The sequence below is a fragment of the Oryctolagus cuniculus genome, chromosome 4 (assembly GCF_964237555.1).
Source record: "Oryctolagus cuniculus chromosome 4, mOryCun1.1, whole genome shotgun sequence".
Classification (NCBI taxonomy): Eukaryota; Metazoa; Chordata; class Mammalia; order Lagomorpha; family Leporidae; genus Oryctolagus; species Oryctolagus cuniculus.
Window position 1 is genome coordinate 75,855,028 of NC_091435.1, and position 25,801 is coordinate 75,880,828.

A 25,801-nucleotide genomic window follows, 5' to 3' on the forward strand; every position below is an offset into this window, starting at 1 on the left:
GGCTGTGTGACGTGGGACAAGTTATTTAACCTCTCTGAGTCTCAGTCTTATCATCAAAATTGAGATAATGTCTGGCTCCCAAGAACTGCAGGAATCTCAGAAGATAATATACATAAAAGTGCTTTAAAAATAGCACTTGCTGTTCTGTGGGAACTGATCGACATTTAGGATATTGCCAGAGAGCGAGTCAGGTTTCTAAGAATCCTAACTCCAGTCCTCAAAGTGGAGACAAAGAATCCTGTAGGACTGGTGGTGTAGTGGAAAGATGGGGTGACTGGGTAGGACAGGTGTGGGACCATCCCTGGAAACGTGGCCTCCTTAGGTTGGAGCTAGTGGCACTGCAAGTTGGGGAAAGAGGGATTTAGAAGGGCTTGGGGGAGGAGACCACATAGAGCCTCCCCCCGCAGTCAGGAGAAGGATGGGTGCGTGGCGCCCATGCTGCAGAGGGGACTGGCCTCTGAGGGGGAGAGGGAGACTATATCAGAGGTAGCATCTCCACAGCCGTGAGATCACGAGCTTTTACTGATCTGTGGGTTGGATAGGGCCGCAGCCATTTATACCTGCGGCTTGCTCATAGTTCATCAGCACAGGGCTGTCTGTGCTGAGCGCAGCCACTCTGCAAAGCTGCCTCGGTGCACAAGGAGCCTAGATCCTTGATGGCGTTTTTTAAAAGTGATTTCTGAATTAAAAGCCTACCAAAGAGTCACTTAACTGTATTTTATTTTTAATGGCTCTTCACTCCATCTCTCCACCCCACCCTCACAAACAAGGATTTCACCTCTTTTAAACCTCAGCAGCAAAAAATCCAAAACAATTCAATTAGAAAGTGAGCAGAAGACATGAGCAGACATTTCATTGAAGAGTATTGCAGATGGAAAGCGCCTGAAAAGATGTGCCCTGTCCTTAGTCACCAGGGAAATGCAAACTGAAAGCACAATAGATACACATCTTGTTGGCAGCTCTAATTTGGCTGAGCCACATTTAGGGTGCACATGGAGGGTCTGGTGTATGGAAATAAATAATTCACACGGTCAGAAAACTCAGTTGATGCCAGTGGCCATCTCTTGAGATGACTTGTTCTTGTCTCATTTCATCATTTAAAGTGCTGTGGTGGTTTTAGTGGTATTCAAGAATTTGAAGGCCCACAAAGGCCTCCAGAGGTTGCTCTCCCAAATGCCACATCTGATTCCAGTAGGATTTGGTGACTACTTCAGTGTAGGAGTAGCTTTAGTGTTTATTTATTTATTTATTTGACAGGCAGAGTGGACAGTGAGAGAGAGAGACAGAGACAAAGGTCTTCCTTTTGCCGTTGGTTCACCCTCCAATGGCCGCCGCGGCCGGCGCCCCGACCGGGACTAGAACCCGGTGTGCCGGCGCCGCTAGGCGGAGGATTAGCCTAGTGAGCCGCGGCGCCGGCGCTTTAGTGTTTATGAAAATTAGCACCATTTGGCCCTCTCAGCAGTCATGACAGATACACAGGGTAGACACAATCTAAGCCACTTACCAACTCTACGATGTGACATGGAACCTGTTTCCTTGAGATTCAAGTCTCCTCCTCTCAAATGAGAATGGTAATTCTTACCTCACAGGGTGCTGTGAGGATCAGATCAAATACAAAGGCTATGAGGCACCCAGCCAAGCGCTCAGTGTGCATGTGGGTGCTGATTCTGCACACAAGCAGAGGCTGCAGTCTGCTGGAGGAACTGAAGAGAATTTCTTTCTGAAGCAATTTAATTTTGTTTGACCATATGGTCAAGAACACCTCAGACAGTCCCAGAGTTATTATTCTGCCTTCTCTCCCTGTAAGTATGCTGGCGCTTATCTGAGCACATGTCTTGTGTATGTGTGTGTTTTTCCAAAACACAAGGTCACTTTAACTGTACCCTACTTCTTCCCTTTTTTAATTTTAAAATTAGAACAAATTTTATGTATTTCATATAACAGATTTAGGAGCGTAGTGATCCTTCCCACTGACCCTCCCTCCTGCCCATGCTCTCACTCTCCCTCCTCCTTCCTTTCTTATTCTTTCTTTTAATTTTTGCAATGATCTACTTTCAGTTTATTTTATATTCAGAAGATTAACCCTTCACTAATTAAAAAATTCAACTAATAGGAAGAAAAAAACACTGTTCCTCAACAGTAGAGACAAGGGCTGTAAACAATCATCAAATCTCAAAATGTCAGTTTTGCTTATGTACATCACATTTTTGTTTTCACTATGTTACCACAGATCAGGGAAAACATATGGCATTTTTCTTTTTTGCCCTGGATTACTCAACTGGTCAGAAGAACTGATCAAACATTTGCATGAGCTTTACTTCAATGGGTGAATTGGGAAATATCACAGAAGTTGTTTCCTCATTAATGCTTAGCAGATCCTGTGTAGAGCAGGTGCCTATGAAATTATTGAACAGAAAAACAAACGAGTCTTGATGATCTCAAGGCATATGAAATTGAGAATGAGAAGACCACAGTTGTTATATTAGCCAGGAATTTATCTGGGGTCAAGGGCAGTGGAGAATCTAGTAGGCAGGACACATCCAAAAGGCATCTGAGGAAACTGGAACTAAGAATTTTGCCAGGCAGATACTTCATATATGCTATGCACAGTGAACAATACAATAGTGTAAGGAGTTATTTAGTAAAAGGGACATAAATAGCAAGACTGTAAGTGAATTTAGATCTCGGCAAAATAAGTCAGGTGACCAGAAAAGGGAGGGGAGAAGAGGTGCATCCAATTGTGGAAACCTGCAAAGGCTGCAAGGAGGGGATGGCATTCGTGACTATCTTAAGCTGGTGTTGCTGGTGCTGGAAATGATAAAGTAATGGCAAACCCGTGCACGGTGCTTTGTACATCAGGCACTGTTCTGAGTGCTATACATATGTTCAGTCATTTAATTTGCTCAATAACTCTGTGACATAGTTCCTATCATAATTCTCCCTATTTGATAGATGAAGCAGCAAAGGCAGCAAGAGGTTAAAAAAAATTTTGCTCAAAGTTACACAGCTAGTAAGAAGAAAATCTCCCCCAAATTAGCATTGTTCTTTCTTGAAATAGGGTTCTAAAGAGTATCAGGGAGTCCCATCTACTCTGAGAGCAGCAGGACTGTTCTTAAATATATTCCCATAAACTTAGGTGTTTTGGATGTTCATAGGGTTACTATACTAACCTTACGGTGGCAGGGACATAGGAGGCATGAGTGAAAAATCCGTCACTGATATTATGTAACAACTAGAAATCTGTGCGCAGCACACTCCTGTTCCCTCGCGGGGGTCTCCCAGATGTTCTCTCACATTCTGCCCTGATACTCAGGGGTTTTGAGCATTCCTACAGTGTTCATCTGAACCACAGTGGAACGCATGTCACGGCTTGTACCCAACCTGTGCCCCACCACATTTTTCCCAAGATGGTGGTGGTTTTTTTTTTTTTTCATATTTTTCATATTTGTTGGCACATTCCTCCAAGTAGAGACCTGATCGGTTTCACAGCCTGATGTCCCGTGACTTAGTGAGTGTGTCTAACCGTTGCTATGCCTAGCTGGACTTTGAAATTACAGTTGTAACCTGGGCCAGTGGCTTCCAGGATTTTCAGTTAAAGTCCTGCATCTTCATTTAGCTCCAACAGTCCTCGGCTAGAAACAGACTGAGGTCATTTATGTGTGAGAGGAAACACACTGAGAAAAAAATTAATACCAAATGTACATCAAGATCAAAAGGAAAAATGAATTTCTCAATGGATTACTCAGAGCTATGCGCAGACCGTTGGTTACTGCTACTTCACATAAAATTGAAAGTCAGAGCATGTTTCAGGAAAATTCTTAAAAAGGCAGGGACTAGCCAGAGGCTGAGATGGGGCATTCCACAGGGAGATTTTCCAAAGACATCTGAATCCTGAATTACACAGAGAATACGTCCTCCTGAAACACTGTGGTAAACGCCAAAAGCAACTAGGAGTTTCAAGGTCTGTGGAACTCAGGATCTGTAACAAAAACATCTTATTTAAATACACAAATATTGTAATGAAATCAGCAGCCATGAAATATTTGATTTCAGATTGTATTTTGATGAGTTTTAAAAGTATAAGAAATACATAGAAACATCTTAACAAGTTATTCTCCTGATTAGCAGGTGAGTATATGGAAGCGTGGCTCCTCAAGTCTAGATCCATTCATTTCCACTTGTTTATTGAGCAACTAGTAGGTGCCAGAGTGAAGTCTGAAAAACCAGCAAAGTAGTAGGCTGGTTCAGCTGGGATTGGGAATCAGAGAGACTCAGCTTAAAGATTTGCTCTATCACTTACAAACTGAATAAAGTTCACCAAGGAAAAAAAAATTTCTCTCAGCCTTCTATTTTTCATCTTTTCTTAAAATTTTGTTTATTTGAAAGGTAGGGTGATAGAGGGAGAGGGAGAGACAGAAGGAGGTCTTCCATCCATTGGTTCACTTCCAAATGGCTACAACAGCCATGGTAGGACCAGGCTAAAACTATGAGCTAGGAACTCCATCCGGGTATCCCATATGGGTGGCAGAGACCCAAGCACTTGAGCTATCACCTGATGCCTCCTAAAGTGTACATTAGTGGGAAGCTGGATCAGTAGGAGAGGGAAGCAGGGATCAATCCTACATACTCTGATGTGGGACACAGGCATCTCCAGCAGCAGCTTAACCTGCTGGGCACCAATCCCCACCCCTGATTTTTCATCTTTGAAATAAGGATAGTTGTAGTTGCTTGCAGGGTTGTATATGTTGAACAAAGTAATAAATGTGAGACATGTGGCCAATGCCTGACACACCATAAATGTTCTAAGAAAAGGGAAAAGCAAGAGAAGTTAGACTCCCTAACTCAGAGATCACCTGCTATCTTCCCACTCGCTTTTCTGTGAGGGCTCCCTGCTCTCACTTATTCATAGAAGAAAAGATGTGCAAAGTAGAAGTGCTCCTCATGGAGCGAAGGATGCTGCATACGTACAGGCTAGGAAGACCAGCACACTCATGAGATGAGGAAGCCTGGCTATGATGTCAAGGCTGGCTTCAACCCTGCTCTCTCTTTTCTTCCAGAAACCAAGTGGGGAAATAGCTTCTCCATAGAGAGGGGAACCACTGACACTTCTGGACATCTAGAAGTCTCTGATCCTATGAGTAGTCCGGCTTCCTGGCATACCCACCGCACTGCTGCCCACGCCTTTCTCAGTTCCTCCTACTTCTGGAGGAAGCTAAATCATGAGAAGCATCCCACGGATAGGCCTGTAGGGCATTGAGCAGGGCCTAGCAAAGAATGAGAGAGAGGCTCAGAAATGGGGTGGCCACATCGAACAAGTAAGAATACAAGACATTCAGCTCCATTTGAATTCCACATAAACAACAAATCATGAAAAAATTTATGTTTTAATACCCAAGGAGTCTTCAAAAAGTTTATGGAAAGTGCATATTATGAAAATACAATGCATGGTTTTGAAGTTTTTTTTGCACCAGAATAAACATTGTTTCATTCCATTTTCCCACAGACTTTTTTTTTAAAGATTTATTTATTTATTTGAAAGTCAGAGTTACACAGAGAGAGGATAGGCAGAGAGAGAGAGAGAGAGAGAGAGAGAGAGGTCTTCCATCTGTTGATTCACTCCCCAGTTGGCTACAACTGGCTGGAGCTGTGCCAATCTGAAGCCAGGAGCCAGGAGCTTCCTCCGGGTCTCACAAGTGGGTGCAAGTCCTTGGGCCATCTTGTACTGCTTTCCCAGGCCGTAGTGGAGAGCTGGATCAGAAGAGGAGCAGCTAGGACTCAAACCGGCACCCATGTAGGATGCCGGCGCTTCAGGCCAGGGTGTTAACCTGCTGCACCACAGTGCAGGCCCCTCCCAGAGACTTTTCAAAGTAACTTCAAGTGTTCCATACAACACTGGGGACAGATAACTGGATGTTCCGTATTTTATCTGGCAATCACTCAGAAAAGGAATGAAAATTTCCTCCATTTTCCTGTGCTTCTCTCTTATGTGAAGGAAGATACACCATCTCTAGAGTCCATCAACCTGCTGTTCTACAAGTCTTCCTTTGTATGGCTGAAGTCTGTAGCCCAATCCCTCTGAGTAGACGTTGAGTCAGAATCTCCACTGTGTGGACCATGGTTCTGGGTACAAGAATACAGAGTATAAAACAGTCCTTTACATAGGCATCCACTCACTAACAGAGGACCAGAGTCCAATGGGACAATGATCACAACGAAAATCTTGACAGTAATTGTTTGTACTTATTGGGAACCTACCGAGACATTGTTCTAAGCATTTTGCAGATTATTTTATTTAAATCTTACAACTACCTTGTGAGCTAGATTTTATTATTAACTCCAGTTGACAAATACAGAAACTGAACCTTGTAAGTGAGGTAACTATATCATTTTTACCCAAACTGAGAACATTTTTCACATGAAAGGGAGCACTTCCATTATTACAGAGAGCAACAGTGTAAAGTGGACCTGTCCTGGCTCACCAGAATTGTGGTATTGTACTCACAGGAGACACGCTGGTTTCACTGGTAGGAAGCGAAAGTGAGAGGCTTGGAACCCTGGCTGAATGACCCCAGAAGTCATCCCCTTAACCAGGAATACAGAGGAAGAGATGGAGTCACATGAATCCCTCTCATTAGACACTAAGCTCTTTTTTTTTCCCTACTGTGTCTTTGGTTTCTAGTACCCAGTTCCCAAGTATAGAGTAGGTGCCGAAGGATAGTTGAACAGATGAACCTGAGAAGCCCTTATGGAGAGGATGGAGGAATGCACAGCTTGTCATGATGGTGAGGGCCTTGGCTGGATCCCCTTTCTCTTACCTGACCCGTCTCTCCTCCCAGATGGTTAAGGCAGGATAAGTGAGACCAAGTCGTCCAAATTATTGCAAACCAAAATCCTGGGACATAAGCAACTCAAGACTAAGTCATACAAGGCTCCTGCCAGCCCCTTCCTAACTATTCCACACAGATACTCAGATGCCACTGCCCACCCTCTCCAGTCCAGCTCCTATAGATTGAGAATTGGTCATGTTATATGGGTCTTGATCCGTCGATTGCTCTCTATTGGGTCACGTGGCATCAGGGATGCTCTGTTCTCCTGGTAGAGCTGATCCCCCAGGGAAGTCCCTCTAGACCTCATCAGCCAGCTCAGGCCTGCTTTACTCTGTGTTCCCACCAGAGTCCCCAGCCCAAGGCCACCCCCTCCCACCCACCCTGATGGCACCCCTAAAGTCTGCTACCAACATCCCTCTTCTGTAGATTTAAGCTTAGGACAGGCAGTTGCAAGCCTATATACTCTCTTTAAACAGGAATCATGAGACATTTAAAACAATAAACAAACTCCTCCTCCCTGATGAGGATCAGCTGCTCAATTTTAAAGACGAGAAAGCAAATTTATAAAAGAAACAATCTCTGGCAGCGGACTCCCTTTCCTCTCTCTCCAGAGAGAGATCATTAAACCCAGTGACTCCTGCCTGACATCTGTAGAGTGAGCAAAAAAAGGACTCTTTCTGACATTTCTGTTCTACCCACAATTTAACTGTGTAATTCAACTGATGATAAGGTGAGGTCGTGGGCAGTGTATTCTAAGTATAAGTAACTTATTTAAATCCTCATCTAGTACCATGTTTTGTATGTTGGAATCCAATGAACATAATTCATTTAATTTGACTGTTAAGGGTGTGTCTAAGTTTAAATACCCTAAATTACTTCTGACACCAACGTGACAAATCCTGAGAATTAGTAACAAAAGGACTCTTAACCACTTTTCAAATTACTACTGTCCCTTCTCGGTCTCTCTCCAGCTCTTGGGCTTTGACGTTGTGGAGCTGGGTGATCTTGGATAGATCTCTGAATATCCAGGAGCCTCAATTTCCTGGCACTTAATTAAACAGGTTCAATAAGATATTTTAAGTTTCCTTCCAAGTCTGACATCACAGGATTCTTTTTGGTGGGCCAAAAAGTGGAGAACAGGGATAGAGTATGAAGTAAATGCTTGGAGGTAGGGTTGGGGTGGCCAGAAAGGAGAAAATAAATGTGGATTTAGGAAGAAGAACAAACCACTGGAGACAAAGATGTATTTGGTAGTCCCTGCAAAGGCTCGCTGTGCCCTGGCTAAGACCATGTCACCTGTCATGTCCTATGTGGTGTTTGGTTGATGGCCCTGCATCCCAGCCCAGCCTTTCCTTTTACTTATTCACCCCTATATGTGCTCTGCCTTGTTCCAGGCACTGCTCAAATAACAGGAAATTACCAGACTGTTGTGGGTAATGTCTTAAAAGTTGAGTAAGATGGACACACCTCTTCATGGAGTTCACAAAATAGAAGAAAAGCACATACTTAAAGGAAAGAGAACTCAAGTATTAATTCTGTACTGGATGCCAGACTACATATTACAAGTTCCTCCTCCTACCTTAGGATATCAGGAAAGCTTCGCAGTGCTGACCTGGAGCTAAGTCACCCAATGCCTGGATCATTTCTTTGAAGGTTTCTTGCTTCTAAATGATCCTGAACAATATTTTAAAACCCAGAGTCTTGCCCTTACTTCCTTGATGGAAGTTTTCAGTGATCTCCTTGTGTGCAAGTCCAGGTAGAATATCAGTCTTCACTTGGAGCCTCTTCCAGGCTGTTGCCCCCAGGACAGGAGGTTGCCGTTGTGTCCAGAGTGCTGTGCAGGCATCTCTAACCTGCTCTGTGTACCCAAGAAAAAGGATCAGAACTTGGGTCTTGCCTTGTAAAAGCTGCACATTCCTGAGCTACCCTGGATCAGATGGAGGGCAGACATTTTCAACTGCAAATCGACACAAATTTCGATTTTGATGTTTTAAAGGGTGAGGAGAGTAAAAGAAGTGAATAGCAAAAGAGAGGTTTGATATCCAGCTCCTTTAACTACAGAAATAAGAGTGTCAGAAGGTAAACTAGCATTGTCTTTCACTGGTTGTCTGCATCCTTTACATTTAATTTATAAACACCTCCTCCCGTAAGGAGATGCCCACAAACTTGACAGTAATCCTTGGTGCTATCCTCACCAGGGAGCCTTACTCCTGAAATGACTCTGAAGACAGCACTAAGAGCAGAGGTGCAGTCCCCAGGAGAGGAGCAAGCACACGTGGGTAACCACAGTACCCAGCCTCTGAATGAAGGCCAGTCTTCAGAGATGCATTTCAGGGAATACTAAGTAACTTTTGAATTGCAAAACTACGGAATAAAAACGGAATATCATCATCTCTTGCTGTTTTAATAGATAAAGATGTAGTTTCTTGGCCAGAAGCATGTCTTTTAGTTGGGATGTGTCAGAGATCTGAAGAGAAAGTTGGGGAAGAATAGAATGTTGGTCTCCGAAATACTCCACACCTTATTCCTCAACTGTGTTCCCTGGGGCCACAAAACAGCAACTCATAGAAAAGAGAATATCTTCAAATAAAAGAAGTTAGAATATCTCCATTTGTGCCATAGCAAAATGGTGCTCAGAAACCTAAACAAATCCACAGTTTGGTTTCATGTTTGTGGCAACAGAAGGTTGTAGGAAAAGTCCTGGGGAAGACTGCCCTCAGCCAGGTTCTAAAGAACACAGGAGCATCTCCTGGGGCCGTTTCAATCAGGGAAAGGAGAATGCAAAGGAAGGCAAGAGGGGTAATTTTCAGGGCACTGGGAGGAGCTTGATGTGGCTAGTAGGTTTTGAGTGTTGATTTTGTATCCTGCAGCTTTACTGAGTTCATTTATAAGAGCTAACAGATTTTTTCCCTTTTTTTTTTTAATGGAATCTTTAGGGTTTTCATGCCGCATGCAAACAGGGACACTCTAACTTCTTCTTTCCAGTTTGAGTGCCTTTTCTTTCTTTGTTTCGCCCAGTTTCCATGGCTGGAACTTCCAGTCCTATGTTGAGTGGAAATGATAAGAAGGGGCATCCTTGCCTTGTTCCAGATCTCAGAGGAAAGGCTTTCCACTGCTCCCTGCTCAGTGTGAGGTCAGCTGCATGTTTGTCCATTTCATGCTTTATTGTGCTGAAGAACTCAGCATGCCCTGCAAGAGACAAATAGGACGCTGTTAGAGTCCCAGCAGTCTTACTGCCTCTCCCCTCCCTGCCACTTCACCGTTCAGTTGCCCGTGAGCTCCTCACACACACATAAAAATTTAAACTGAAAAGGATCTCCGTCATGACTTTTCCAAGGGTATTTCTGAGAATTTTTAGGGGAATCTCCTGAAGTTCGTACTTTTAGGAAGCTCCCGGAAGACCTTCTTGCACACTCATATAGGTATGAGACCCTCCAGGAGGCTAGGTTCTGGGCAGGCTTCCTCGCCTCTATTTGAGCTTTTGGGAGTCAAGTTCAGAGTCCCATGGTAACTGCTGTGTATATTGAATGTGTAGTCTTGAAGCATGACCACCAAAGGGGTGTTTTTTCTTTTTAACAAAGAACTTACAGTGCTTGTATAATAAGAAACATTTTAAATATAACGAGCATCCAGATTTGCAAGCATAGAAGACATGAGTTGCCTGAAAAGGGTTACATAGTGCAGGGAAGTGCTGTTGTTTTCAGCAGGAAAGAGAGGCCTTGTAACAACAGGAAGTGCTGGGAGGCCCCAGTACCGAGCCTTCCAAGCAAAGCTTCTGGAAACAATGGCTGCCTGTGGCTCAGGAATATTGGGCAGGAAATGAAAGGATGCTGGTGGGGGGCGGTGTACAGGAGGAGCTGATAAGCACTACCTGGCTGCTCTTCACATAAACCTAACTAGCTAAAGATGAAGTTGGATTTTCTAAATGCTATGGTTTCCGATCAGAAAAAAAAAATGATTTAAGAAAAATACAGAAATGAGAAGAACCCACGGTGTCATAGGTCTGGATGCCATTAGGAAGCTGTACCACCTGGAAATCAGAAGGTATGATAAGTAAGAGAAGATGTTTCTCACTCTTAGAGCATGGTCACAGCACTGCGGGGAGATTCTTCAAATGAACTAAGCACCACTTGGAGCTAAGTCCTTGGAGGACTCCAGCTTCCATAAAAATAAGTAAGGTTGGGGTTAGTAGATGTCCATCCATACTGTAAGAGATACAGGTAAACATTCTGAGATTAAAGTTTATGTATTATTTAGTATAAATTTCTGTTCTCTGGGTGGGGTGAGTTGGGGAATCATGAACAGTACACATGAGAAAAGAAACAACACTAACAAACAAGAAATAACCCTTATGTTTTGTCCAGTAAGACCTAGATGTAAACCAGAACAGGTAACGGTGAGGGCCTGAACAGGCAGAAATTAAATGTGCCTTCTTTATCTCTAGCCTATCTTCTCCTCCCCACAGGAAGTTGACAGATCCTGGTGTGTTAGACCAGGAAGAAACATTAACAATCATCTAGATCCTAGTGCACCTGGAAGTCTGAGGCTGGGAGTGGCTCAAGGACACGCAGCTGGTTCACATTGCTGTAACCGACCTGTACCCAGCCTCCAGTACCTGGGAGAACCTGGGGGAATTCAGGAAAGAACATTACTGTCGGTCCTAAAATCTCAAACCTGTAGATCAGTATGAGAACCCAGCGTTTTAAATTTCTTATCCAAGTCCTCTCCCTCATCAAGTTGCTCTAAGACACAAGGGCACCTCTATAACCTGCTGGTTTCTGGTCTTCTCCATCCTTCACCTGTGCCGTGGTTCCCCTAATGTAAAGCTTATGGCTATGAAATGTACTGGGGAGGAAATGAACTTGGGATTCAGACAGACCTGTAATTGCACCCCAGCTTTGCCATTCAGCTGTTTGACCAAAGACAAACCAAGTAAACATACCTAATCTTTGTTTTCCATGTAGAAAATAGGAATAGAAGTGTCTACACCTCAGAGTTGTAGGAATTTAATGAGGAAAAAAAAAAAGATGTTTAAGCATAGTATTCCACATAGCATTTGGTTAATCTACTCCTGTGAACACCCATGAAGCATTCAAAAAAAAAAATAGGTGGCTGGACAAAGAGAAAAAATTATATATTATCTTCATTCTTAAGATGATTGGTGTTAGCAGGCTTATTCTCCTTGTTTATCTCTTACCAACCTGCTTAGTTCATGACACTTCCACTCTGCCCCACCCCCACCCTGGGACACGTTCTGGAGGCATATGTGAGCAGCCTCTGTATCTATATCTATTACAGTTTAAGAGCCTCCACCAGGTGGTAGCCCAAGGAGCAGGTGGCAAGAAAGCTGCTCATCCAGTAAATAAATCCTGATCAGGTGACTAAAACTCCAAATTGCCTTCCCCTAACCTCCTTCTCAAAGACCTATACCTTTTTATTTTTTTTAATCAGTGTTACACAGAAGAGAGGGAGAAAGAGAGAGAGAGAGTGAGAGAGAACAACAGAAAGAGATCTTCCATCTACTTGTTCACTCCCCAAGTGGCTGCATTGGCCAGGGCTGACCCAGCTGAAGCCAGGAGTCAGAAACTTCTTCTGGGTCTTCCACATGAGTGCAGGGGCCCAAGCACTTGGGCCATCTGCTGCTGCTTTCCCAGGCACATTAGCAGGGAACTCGATTGGAAGTGGAGCAGCTGGGTCTCAAACCCGCATGCATGTGGGATGCCAGTGTCACAGGTGTAGGATTTGCCCTATGTGCCACAGTGCTGGCCCCAAGGCCTGTACCTTTGAAGGGGAGAATTTGGGGTAGACTCTGATGAAGCAGCTGAAGGTCTAATCCCCAGAGTAGCCTGGTAAGTCATTATTCTGTACGCAGTTGGGAAGCCATTGGATGTTGTAGAGTAGGGGGTGGTTTATCATCAAGGTAGTGCTTTTTAAAAGATTTGTCTGACAGTGGAGATCAATCTTCCTTGGCAGTCATTAAAAACTCCCCCAATTTTCCTAAATACTTCTTTTGCACCAGACTGTCCTAATCAGCTGTTATTTCTTGTTTTGCCATCTTGTTTATACCATTCTTCAGGTACAGAAATTGGGAGACATTTACTTAGTGCTTGTTACATGCCAGACCCTTTTTTGGGGGGGATTTATTAATTTATTATTTGAAAGGCAGAATTACAGAGAAGCAGAGAGAGAGAAAGAGAAGAGAGAGAGAGAGAGAGAGAGAGAGAGAGAGAGAGAGAGATCTTCCGTCAGCTAGTTCACTCCCCAAATGGCCACAATGGATGGAGCTGAGAGGATCCAAAGCCAGGAGCCAGGAACTTCTTTGTGGTCTTCCATGCAGGTGCAGGGGCCCAAGGACTTGGGCCATCTTCTGCTGCTTTCCCAGACCATAGCAGAGAGTTGGATGGGAGGTGGAGTAGCTGGGACTCAAACCAGTGCCCATATGGGATGCCTGCACTGCAAGTGGCAGTTTTACCCACTACGCCACAGCACCGGCCCCATGCCAGACCCTTAACCAAGCTTTCTGCAAGTACTGTAGTGTGAATTTTATCACATGATACCATATTGAATGATATATTGTATTATCTCAAGTCATCCCTGTGTATTAGTGCATCCCTACGTTTTGTTGCATCTTGAGCTGTTCTGCTTTATCCATTTGTCACAAAATTGTGAGCCCTTGAATATGAGGTCCAAGTTCAATATCTTCAATGGGGTCTGTCTTCCACAGTCGACATTCTATAAATGCACACAATTTCCTGTTCTTGTTCACCTAAAAGCCCTGCCTGACTTCCTCACCATGTGTAATCTTTTTTAAAACAACTTGCGTTACATTTTTTTCATCTGTCTAGGGCCCTTAACATATTTTGCTTGATATTTCCATACCGACAAAGTTACTTAATACCTCTGAGCTTCAGTTTCCTCATTTATAAAACAGGAATAAACACCTCCCTGGTAAAGTGGTTGTGAGGATTGCACTTAAAACATATAGCTAGGGGCCGGCGCTGTGGCATAGCAGGTAAAGCCGCCACCTGCAGTGCCAGCATCCCATAAGGGTGCTGATTTGAGTCCCGGCTGCTCCACTTCTGATTCAGCTCTCTGCTATGGTCTGGGAAAGCAGAAGATGGCCCAAGTCCTTGGGCCCCTGCACCCGAGTGGGAGACTCAGAAGAAGCTCCTGTCTCCTGGCTTCGTTTCGGTGCAGCTCCAGCCATTGTGGCCATCTGGGGAGTGAATCAGCAGATGGAAGACCTTTCTCTCTCTCTCTCTCTTTCTCTCTGAGAGAGAGCCTCTGGCTCTCTGTAACCCTGCCTTACAAATAAATAAATAAATCTTTAAAAACAAAAGTATAGTTCAGGGACCAGCACATAGTAGACATTCAATAATTGTCCATTACCATCTCAGCCTCATGAAAGCAAATATCTTACTCCCCTTTTTGCTGCTTGCGCTTGACATGCCCTCAGTACACCTGCCACTGTAGAAGGGGAGTCACTGTTACCAGGGAGGTGGCTGAATTGATAGCAGAGAACTCAGGGGTGGGTGTCGAGCATGAGTGTGAACCAGAGGGAGAGCCTGGACACTTCCACAGCACAGGGCTGACCTGACCTGGCAGCTGGGCCCAGGGTACACCTGGATATCCTCCCCTGCTCACTTTCAGCTGTCAGCTCCTGGGAAGTGTCAGCACTGTCCGGGAGGAGTGTCCAGGTTCTCCCTCTGCAGCCTCACTCAGCAGTGTAGCAGAGCTGGTCCTTAGCTACTCTGGGCCAGATTAAGCGAATACTTCTGCTTAACAAGGGGTTATTGCCTCAACAGGGTCATTGGACAGGGTTTCAGCAAATATTTAGAAGTTGCCTCACTAGTTTCAGAAACCTCTCTGGGTTCTTTAATAAACCAGTTTTTCAAAAACGTGTTTTTTAAAAGTTTTATTTATTTAAAAGTCAGAGAGAGAGAGAGAGAGATTGATTTCCCACCTGCTGATTCACTCCCCAAATGCCCATAAGAGCTGGTGCTGGCCCAGGCCGAAGCTAGGAGCCTGGAACTCCATCCATGTCTCTCCCATGTGAATGGCAGGGGCCCAAGTACTTGGGCCATCACCTGATGCCTCCCAAGGTGCACAACAGCAGGAAGCTGGATTAGAAGCTGAGCAGGTGCTGGAATCAGGCACTCCAACATGTCATTTGGCTGCTCCAAGTAATGTCAACTGCTGCACCTAAAACTTTTTAAAAAAAAATACTTATACTATATCTCCATCACAGAAAATTCAGAAAAGAAAAATTAAAAGTACAGGAAAGCAAAAATAATTTACTTTGTACTACTTACTATTAATATTCTAATGTGATTTTAAAAATCATTTACTATATTGAGAAGGGCTTTGAAGAGGCAGTCACTCTGTACTCTTTGTGTATCTTTTTTTCATTTTCTATCAATGTATATTCTTTTGCAACTTTTTCAAAAAGAACTTAAAAAAATAGATGTTGACCAGGAGGTATTGAGTGCTTCTAGGCGGGACCTACAGTGGTAGAATTCCAGTCCTCTTAGCAGTCACGGGCACAGAACCAAACAGCTCTCCTCAAATCATGCCTCCGTCGTTGGTCACCCACTCACAGGACCGGCCCTACTCGTGGGAGGACTTGAGTCACGGGAGGTGTAGTTCGGGGCTTTTTCTATTCCTCATCACTGTGGTATCAGAAAAAGCGTAGACTTTGGAGTCAGGCAAACCTGGGTTTGGGTCCCAACTCTGGCACTTACTAGTTGTGAGATGTTGGTCAACTTACCTAATAAGAATCATTTTTCTGATCCTCTGAAAAATCAGCTTTCAGGGAATCAACTTTCACATTTTCCAAATGAAGATAATCTTACCTGTTTCATGGATTGGCTATTATATCAGAGTGCTTCAAAAAATCAGATGAAAAGACAAGGTTATTTTGGTACAAAAGAATTTTAAAATCCATGCATAGTATTCTCATAATACTATTAGCTTTTTAAAGTCCCCCCCATAGAATTGAGAATGCTATAAAAACAAATAAACTCCACCTAAAGCAATGCCTGACAAATAGTGGGTGTTTCCCTCTTTAAGGGGCTCATATATGAATGAGCACAGAAAATCTATCTGAAGAAAATGAGCAATCTCCTGTTCATTCAGCAAAACATGTTGAGTGCTTATATTTTCAAGGCCACCCTAATGGAATAAGACATTGTACTTATTGTATTCATTGTCCTCATTGTCCCCAAGGAGCTCACAACTTCAAAACAGAGATGATGTAGAAACAGACACCTGGTGCTGGACACAGAGTAGGCTTGTAATAAATATTGTGGAACTGAAATAATTATGATTTTTTTAGCTTTCAGAAAAGGTAATGTATTCTTATAGTTCAAAAGTACAGAAGAACGCCCCATGGGAGACCAGGAAAAGCACCTGGCTCCTGGCTCCTGCCATCGGATCAGCGCGGTGCGCCGGCCGCAGCGCACCGGCCGCGGCGGCCATTGGAGGGTGAACCATTGGCAAAAGGAAGACCTTTCTCTCTGTCTCTCTCTCTTACTGTCCACTCTGCCTGTCAAAAAAAAAAAAAAAAAAAAAAACAAAAGTACAGAAGAACGTATAAGACATCTCCCTCTTACTTGGAGCACAAGCCCCAATCCTCCAGTTTCTTTTCTGGTAGGCAACTAAAGCTATCCATTTATTATATATATACCCTTCCATAGATACCAAATGCATAATGTATATACAGTATATACAAATGAATTGCATGTATATTCATTTATTGCCTCTTCAAAAAAAAAAAAAAAAAAACAGATGCTAGCATTCCAGTATGCTGGTCTGTTAACAATATAACTTGTTCTTTTTGCCTAACAAGTATCTTGGTGATTAGTCTGTTAGTACTTGAAAGTATCCATGCTGTGTATGCTGCTCACCTGCTAGTCATTGAGTGGCCCTTTTGGTTATAAATCAATTGCCTCAATATCTCAGTGCTTTTGCTGTGATGACAAATCTTAGGATTATTTTAGGTTAATCTTTGGATTAACCATGAAATAAAACATGTTCTGAGCAACCCTGATGTTGTAGAAAAAAAAAATCTCAGTGCTTATGTTCAAGAAACCCTTATTTTACTAAATGATGACCCCAAAACCTAAGAGTGGTGATGCTAGTGATTTGGATGTCCCTAAGAGAAACCATTCTCTTGCAGTGAAGAGGTGAAAGTTCTTGACTTAACGAGGAAAGGAAGAAGGTCATATGCGGAGGTTACTATGATCTATAATAAGAATGAGTCTCCCATCTGCGAAATTGTGAAGAAAGAAAAAGAAAATTCCTTCTAGCTTTGCTGTCACACCTCAAACCACAAAAGTTATGAACACAGTGTGTGATAAAGAGTATACCTTTGGGAAATAGCCAAGACTTCAGATATTTACTGGGGGTCTTGGAATGTTTCCCTAAGGATAAGGGAGAGCTACTGACCTGTAACAACAAAAAACATTGCATTGCTTAGTGTATTCCTTATGCATGTAAACAGGAAAGAACCAAAGTATGTAGTCAATATAAATCAGAAATAAGAAGCTCTTCTCTTGATAGCCAAAGCATAAACAGCAAAAGAAAAAAAATTAGATAAATTGGATTACATTAGAATTTAAAACTTATGTGCTTCAAAGAATACCATCAAGAATGTGAACACACAATACATAGCATGGACTAAATTATTTGCCAGTCATACACTGATTAGGGTCTAGTGCCCAGATTATGTAAAGAACTCATATATAATAAAATATTTTGACACAAAAATAGTAAAAAGAAAAAAGACAATCCAATTAAAAATAGACAGGATCTGACATTTCCTCAAAGAAGTTATGGCCAATATGAACATGAAAAGATGATTAGAACCATTAGTCAGAGAAATGCAAATCAAAACCACAGTGAAAACCACTTCACACCACTAAGATGACAATAATAAAAATGGTAGACAATAACAAGTGTTGATGAAGATTTTAAAAAATTGGAACTGTAGTACATTGCTGACAGGAATGTAAAATGGTACAGCTGCTTTGAAAAACAATTTGGCAGTTCCTCAAAAGTTAAGCACAGAGTCACTGTATACCCCAGCTATTCTATTCTTGGATATATATCCAAGACAATTGAAAACATATGTCCACATCAAAACCTGTGCCTGAAGGTTCTTAGCAACATTATTTGTATAGCTAAAAAGAGAGGAATAACTTAAGTTTCCACTAACTGATATATGAATAAATAAAATAAGAAATTTATTTAGAATATTATTCGACCACAAAAATGAAAAGTAAGTGCTGATACATGCTATAGCATGGTAGACCTTGAAACCGTTATGCAAAGTGAAAGAAGGCAGTCACGAAGGCTGGTGCATATGATTCCGTTTATATCACATATCTAGAACAGGCAGATACATAGAAACAGAGAGTTGATTAGTGTTTACCAGAGGCTCTAGAGATGGGAAAGTAAGTAACTAATCAGGGGTATAGGATTCCTTTTTTTTTTTTTTTTTTTTTTTTTATTTTTTGAAAGGCAGAGTTACAGAGAGGGAGAGACAGAGAGAGGGAGAGAGAGAGAGTCCTTCCATCTACCAGTTCACTCCCCAAATGGTTGTGACAGCCAGGGCCAAAGTCAGGAGCCTGGAACTCCATCTGGTTTTCCCATGTGGGTGCAGGGGCCCAAGCACCTGGGCTATCTTCCACTGCTTTTCTCAGGTTTTATCAGGGAGCTCCAGGATTTGAACTGGCACCCATATGGGGTGCTGAAATTGTAGGCTGTGGCTTAACTTAATGCTGTGCTTTCTGAGTTGATGAAAGTGTTCTGTAATTAGATAGGTAGATGATTGTTTAACTTGTAAATTTACTAAAAACAAATAAATTGTACACATTAAAGGGGTGAATTTTATGGTATTTGAATTATATCTCAATGTTTAAAAATTAAAACAAGGGAAAACTTTTCTCCAAGGGCAGGCTAAAGTGCCAACATATTTAAACTTTTTTTTTCTTTAAAAATTAGACAGCACTTAATTTTTAAAGTTTATTTCTTTATTATTTATTTGAAAGGCAGAGCTACAGACACAAAGATCTGTTCATCTGCTGGCACTATCCCCAAATGTCTGCAACAGCCAGGGCTGGGCCAGCCCAAAGCCAGAAGCCAAGAGCTCCATCCACATCTCTCATGGTGATGACAGGAACCCAAATACCTCTCAGGCACATTAGCAGGAAGCTGGATTGAAAGTAGAGGTAGAATTTGAACCAGGCATGCCAATATGGGATGCAGGCATCTCAAGCAGTGGCCTCACTTGCTGTCCCATCACATCTCCCTTTTGAAGAATAAAAAACATTACCTCTTGTGAAATAGCACAAAATTTCGGGCCATTACTGTAGTGCAGCAGATTAAAGCCACAGCCTGCAGCACCAGCATCCCATATGGGCACCTATTCAAAAACCAGCTGCTTCACTTCTGATCCAGCTCTCTGCTAATGTGCCTGGGAAAGCAGCAGAGGATAGTCCCTGGGCTCCTGTACCCATGTGGGAGACCAGGAAGAAGCTTCTAGCTCCTGGCTTCAGCCTAGCCCAACCATTGCAGTCATTTGGGGAATGAACCAGCAGATGAAAAACCTCTCTCTGCCTCTCCTTCTCTCTCTGTAATTCTGCCTTTGAAATAAATAAATATTTTTTAAATAGCACAAAATTTCAGACTTTTCTTTAATTCTATATTGGCCAGGACAGGAGAGTAGAAAGAAGTTAAGACAGAGATGGCAAAGGAGAATCAGAGGGATTATTGAGGTAGACAGTGACCTGTAGGCAAGGAGTGCATCACAGAGGTGAGGGAGGATCATGGGATAGAAGGGACAGAGTTGAGGAGGGACAAGGAAAGGATGGGAAATACTGAAGAGCAGCGACTACAGATTGAGAGAGACAGAGAGAGAAAGAGAGAGGTTACAGGTGCCAGTGTGAGACAGCTCTCAGATTCTTGGGGAAAACAGGTGGAAGGTTCTGTAATGACAACTAAGAATAATGGGGAAGTAATTTAAATCTTTACTGCATTTCTTGGAAAAGTACAGAAGAGGGGGCTCATTCACAGCACAGGAAAATTATTTAAAATCTTTCCCCTCTCTCTTCCATATGCAGTGCAAGAGTCTCAAAGGATTTATTCCCCGTGCAGTGTCTTGTCTCACTCAATCTTTCACACTTCCACTTCCATGTCCATCACACCCAAAAGGTTCCTTGGGCCCCCTTTTTGATCCCTACCTCCTGGCTAATCCTTTGTTTCTCTCACTGTGAATTGTTTGCATTTTCTAGAGTTCCATAAAAATGGAGTTCTATAGTATGTACTCTTATACTCTGGCTTCTATCACCCATTCTAGTGCATTTGAGATGCACTCATGCTGTATCACTCCCTTTTTTGGTGCTGAACAGTATTCTGTTGGAATACTCTTTGGAATTTGGTGCTGGACAGTATCTGTCGGTCACTGGACTGGACTTTGAAGTTAGAACTGAAGGACCCAGAGAGGGGTTGGCATCTAATACAAGACCTTACTAGGATCCAGAGTGGGAATGGGAAACACCTCATTTCCCTAAAATACAATGCAGTTTGCACAATGGAAGAAGAAGAAGGTGACTGCTACAACCACATAAATGAGCAGATAAAGTTGTGCTGTTTCCAGTTTCAGATCTGTTCATGTCCTAGGCACACAGGCAACTGAAGCACCTTGCAGAATTGTGTCTACTGGGGAACACAGAGAAATGATTTGGCTGTTGGTTTGTTCTGTGCTGAACCCTTAAGGAGTTTAGAAATGAGAGAAGAGTGCCCCAATTCTATTTCTAAGTGTCTGTTAATTGTTCTGGGTTAGAACAAATGAGACAAAGGAATTTATAATGTTTCATAAACTGTAAAGCAAAAATAAAGCAAGATTTTCTTTTTCCATCAGCAATGACCTGAAAACGTATTTTCTGCTCAGACTAAAATTTAACATTTAAGATCTCTGATCCAGGAAAAGCCAAAATAAAAGCAGTGGGGGGAGTCAGAGGACCATCAGTGAAACAATTCAACCAAGTTATAATATTATGTCATAATCAGCAACTGTGTGTTCCTTTGTAGGAGGAGACTTAAAGTTCTTTGGACCCAAGTTTAATCCCACAGAACTAGCTCTGTGGCTCCAACCTCCAACGTCAATCCTTCCCATGCCAAATTGACAATGGAAGCTTTCTTTCCATCTCTTAACTACTCAGCTATTTTGTGTCAAGCTTCTAGCCTGTCCGGAAACCTAGAGTGTCCCCTGGTTGGACCCCAGGGACAACAGTCTAAAGAATTTTGAGATTTTGAAAGTAAAATCTTAGCACCACCACCCTCCAGTATCATCCTTAGCTCCTTGCTACCTCAAGTGTGGCTGAAGATTGGCAGCACCCCACCACCTGAGAATTTGTTAGAAGTAAAAATTCCCAACACTCCCTCCATCCACCTCCCTACTGAACTGGAATAGATAACAAGAGTCTCAGGTTATTTTTATGCTCACTGAGGTATAAGCAACTCTGGTCTAGACTGGTGCTTCTTCCACTTTCATGGGCACCAGAATCACCTGGAGGATCCTGCAGCTGCTGCAGGACTCAGCCCTGGTACCAGAGTCTGAGAACCACTGCTCCAATGTCTAGAGCCAGGTGGTTGCACAGAGATTCTGTGAATCCCTTTCCATCCTAAGGATGATGGAGAATTCCTACACCTTCCAACTCAGCCCAGGTGGAGAATCAAGGACTGGGACCAGGGCCTTTTTTCTTGGGCCGTTTTAATATTGCCACCTGCTCAAACAGAGCCATGAACGAGAGGTTCTAGGGCCTTTGTAACAAGGCCAGAATAAATGGAATGTGTTTTCTCCACCTCTAAAACAAAGGCAGCCTGAAATGCTGCAGCTGAGAGCTGCAGTCCGGGGAGGTCCTCTCCTCGACTGGACTGGGACAGCTTGCTGACCTTGTATTGCCTCTTTTGTGAAGTGTTTTGTGCAGCACTTGAAGTCTGAAGTTTTACCTTGGAGTTCTCAAAGTTCAAGTACCCTTGTGCCCTGCCCAGCTCAACAGGCATGCACCTGGGGTACAAACTCAATCACCCCAGACTCCTGACTCCCAGTCCTTTCGCTGTTGGATCCTACTGTCCTTGTGCAACAAAGATAACAATTTAAAGCACAGCAGAGAGACTCTATGGGAGCAAAATTGCTTTCAGAGAGAAACATTTACCAAGAAGAACACAACAGCCATTCCAAAGAGTAGAGGTGAATTTTGACTGGTATGAGGCTGGTTCTCCACCCCAAGTGCCCACTGCATGGAAAGGGGCAAGCACTGTTTTCACCAAGAAAATCAAATTATAAATTCACATCATAGATAGATACAAATAGAAACAATGACTGGGGGCCAGTGCCGTGGCTCACTTGGTTAATCTCCGCCTGCAGCGGAGGCATTAACCCATATGGGCACCGGATTCTAGTCCTGGTTGCTCTTCTTCCAGTCCAGCTCTCTGCTGTGGCCCGGGAAGGCAGTGGAGGATGGCCCAAGTTCTTGGGCCCCTGCACCCACATGGGAGACCAGGAAGAAGCACCTGGCTCCTGGCTTCGGATCGGCGTAACTCCGGCCGTAGTGGCCATTTGGGTGGTGAACCAACAGAAGGAAGACCTTTCTCTCTGTCTCTCTCTCACTGTTTAACTCTGTCAAATAAAAAAAAAAAAATGACTGGCATTGTGACGTGCTCATTAGCTGCTAGAGTATGTGCTAAAATAAGCAGCATTTTCAGCCCTAACTATGATACAAAAAACACTACCATGCTCATTTTACAAATGTGGAAAATGAGAAACAGAATCATATTTTTCTCACAGTTTGATAGACAGTTTGGCATCCAGAGCTGCACTCTCAGCCATAGACCATATGTAGCCCATTGCAAAACATTTTGCTGTGGTGGGGAAAGAGTCTAACGTTATTGTGCCGAACAGGAATTTTAAGATAGGTACAAAGTAACTGCAGGAAATTCATGGAAGGGCTAATGTTGTGGTACAGTGGGTTAAGCTGCCACTGGTGACATTTGCATCCCATACTGGAGTGTCAGTTTGAGTCCCAACTGCTCCACTTCTGATTCAAATTCCTGCTGATGTACCTGGGAAGATAATGGAAGATGGCCCAAGTATTTGAGTCCATGCCTCCCATATGGGAGACCCAGATGGGGTTTCCAGCTTCAGCCTGGTCCAGTCCCAACCATTGCAGCCATTTGGGGAGTGAACTAGAAGGTGGACGATCTGTGTGTGTGTGTGTGTGTGTCCCTCTGCCTGTCAAATAAACAATAATAAAAAGTTCATGGTAAAGTAGAATTAAAGTATCTATTTCATAAAAAACTTTTTGAAATCCATGCATAGTTTTTCTTTTTATAAAAGATTAATTATTTTCAAGGCAGAGTCACAGAGAGGCAGAGACAGAGAGAGAGGTCTTCCTTCAACTGGTTCACTCCCCAGATGGCCACAACAGCTGGAGCTAGGCTGATCTGAATCCTGGAGCCTGGAGTGTCTTCCAGGTTTCCCATGTGAGTGCAGGGGCCGAAGGAGTTGGGCCATCTTCTGCTGCTTTTCCAAGCCATAGCAGAAAGCTGGATCAGAAGTGGAGCAGCTGAGACTTGAACCAGTACCCATATGGGATGCCGACACTGCAGATGGCCACTACACCCCATAGTTTTCATAATCTGCTTTTTCCAAGAACTTTTTGAAGACCTCATGTTTATATATCTATATATCTATGTATCTATCTATCTACTCATCTCTCTAGGCACTAGAACTGTATTTCTATGTGGATGGAAGACAAAAGTCTTACTGAGCTCCCTATTTTTATAAAACGGACTACATTGTGGCTCTTCTAGTTGCAGACAGGTGGGAGCTCTGGACCCTGCCCACTCCCACAGCCTCTTCTCTACCCTTAAATGAAGTGCTTCCACTTCTATGCTTTCAGAACTCAATATTTCCAATCCCAAGTCCACTCCTTGACCTCCTCCTACCCGGGTTAACTGAAAATTTTTTCCAGTTCCAGTCATGGAGGGCAGGGACAAAGCATGGAAATGCCCTGGAGCAGAGTGGCTGTGGGCATGCCTAGCCTTTCAGAGACAGGGAAAATACCGTCAATATGATGAATATGATTGAGCACCTAAAATTGTAGTTAATTAAAGGCAGCATGGACAGGAGGTGTTTGCAAAGTATTGTGAGAGAGAATTCAGGTAGAATGTTAAGTCCAAAGGCCTGGTGTTTACTCATGTAAAGGTGCAGTCCAGCTTGGAGTTTTGTGTAGGTGTGAGCATATTCAATAAGCAATAATGAAGTGGCATTCATCTAACCTAAGTCACTAATGGGTTGGCCTGTGTTGGGGGCAGGAGCACATTTGCTAACCCAAACATTTGTTCATGAAAGGCCCACACCACCTCTATGCCTCCAGAGTCACTTGGAGTCACCAGAATCTGAGGTCTCAGTTGTTCAACACCAGCCCACAATTCACAGCACACTCACAGGGGGTGGTCTCAGGTAGATCTGTCCAGGGACCCGAGTGGCATGTGACTTGTCACTCTATCTGCACCATCCTGCGGCCTGTAACTGTCATTCGGGGTCAGTGAGCTGTCTGGCCCACTCAAGGTCAGTTCCAAGGAGAGAATACAGCTAGGCGCTTCTTCACCAAGGCTCTGAACTCTGGAGTGGCAAGAATTCAAGAGCCTATGGCGGTTCCTTTTATGTGGTCCATTAAATCAATGACCAATTTGACCCATGGGGGGAGGGAGAGCAATCTCACCATTAAAAAGACTTCAACCTTGAAATTACCTTTTACGTTCTGGCAGGTTTTCTTCTGGTCTTCCTGCTTTTGCATAACTGAATTTACAGCATATATTCTATTTTGCTTTTTCTTTCACTTATTTGTATTGTAGGCATTTTCCCATTATTAATTACTTTGCATAAGCAACAATTATAAGTAAATTTACCTTAGCCTTGGCTGCTTCCTGTATAGAATTAGGTGGTGGTTCTCTAATTTCAGTCTGCATCCGTATTATCCAGAGGGTTTGTTAAAATACAGATTGCTGGCTGGCGCCACGGCTCAATAGGCTAATCCTCCGCCTGCAGCACCAGCACCCTGGGGTTCTAGTCCCGGTTGGGGCACCGGATTCTGTCCCGGTTGCCCCTCTTCCAGTCCAGCTCTCTGCTGTGGCCCAGGAGTGCAGTGGAGGATGGCCCAAGTGCTTGGGCCCTGCACCCCATGGGAGACCAGGAGGAAGCACCTGGCTCCTGCCTTCAGATCAGCGTGGTGCGCTGGCTGCAGCGCGCCAGCCACATGGCCATTGGGGGGTGAACCAATGGAAAAGGAAGACCTTTCTCTCTGTCTCTCTCTCTCTCTTACTGTCCACTCTGCCTGTCAAAAACAAACAAACAAACAAACAAAAAAAAACAGATTGCTGGGCCCCATCCTCGGAATTTCTGAGTCAGTCAGTTCAAAGTAAGGCCTGGGAGTTTGCCTTTCCAAGTTCTCAGGTTATACTGATGCCAAGATCAGAAAGACACACCTGGAGAACCAGTAACAAGATGAGATTCAGTTGGAGAGTTCCAAGGTCACAGATGGTCTCAAAAATCTAAGCTTTTAGGGGCTGGTGCTGTGGTGTATTGGGTAAAGCCTCCCATATGGGCGCCGGTTCTAGTACCGGATGCTTCACTTCTGATCCAACTCTTTGCTATGGCCTGGGAAAGCAGTGGAAGATGGCCAAAGTCCTTGGATCCCTGCACCTGCATGGCAAACCCAGAAGAAGCTCCTGGTCCTGGCTTTGAATCAGCCCAGCTCTGGCCATTGCAGCCATTTGGAGAGTGGATGGAAGACCTTTCTCTCTGCTTCTATGTCTCTGTAACTCTACCTTTCAAATAAATAAATGAATCATAAAAAATTTTTTTAAATATAAACTTTTGCATATTTTTCAAATCTTAAAGCAACTCT

The 25,801-nt window shown here is 43.4% G+C and overlaps 1 protein-coding gene and 1 non-coding gene across 3 annotated transcripts in view; both read left to right on the plus strand.

Moving 5' to 3' along the window:
• The window catches only part of ARHGAP31 (Rho GTPase activating protein 31), a 128,888-nt gene that overhangs the window by 52,758 nt on the left and 50,329 nt on the right, over positions 1-25,801 (plus strand). The gene's annotated exons all lie outside the window — the stretch shown is intronic.
• Positions 16,793-16,870, plus strand: LOC127483064 (small nucleolar RNA SNORD58). The gene has a single exon (XR_007909033.1). It is a non-coding gene; the product is annotated as a small nucleolar RNA SNORD58 (small nucleolar RNA).